At 70.6% G+C, this 231-nt stretch overlaps 1 protein-coding gene across 1 annotated transcript in view; it reads left to right on the top strand.

The window, feature by feature from the left end:
- Positions 1-231, top strand: part of LOC106723616 (Fanconi anemia core complex-associated protein 100-like) — a 3,536-nt gene that overhangs the window by 2,677 nt on the left and 628 nt on the right. The window lies entirely within an intron of this gene.

The raw sequence follows: 231 nt of genomic DNA, 5'->3' as shown, positions 1-231 counted from the left end.
CCAGTGGGGCCCGAGTCCCTGCGCGCCAAGTACCTGCCGCCGTCCGTGGCCGCCATCCGGGTGTCGGCAGAGCTGCTCAGAGCTGCCCTGGGGGACAGTTACTCAGGTTGGTGGGGCTGGTGACTTGGCTCTGGCCTCGGGGCCCCGTGGACACACAGGCCGTGGACGTGGCTCCTCACTGCCCAGGGCACGTCCACACTCACGGCCGGCACCTCTGTCCCAGGCGTGTCC

This window comes from Myotis brandtii, unplaced genomic scaffold (genome assembly GCF_000412655.1).
Source record: "Myotis brandtii unplaced genomic scaffold, ASM41265v1 scaffold797, whole genome shotgun sequence".
In the NCBI taxonomy this organism is placed as follows: Eukaryota; Metazoa; Chordata; class Mammalia; order Chiroptera; family Vespertilionidae; genus Myotis; species Myotis brandtii.
The sequence above is the reverse complement of the archived record's forward strand: the minus strand, read 5'-3'. Positions and strand labels throughout refer to the sequence as shown.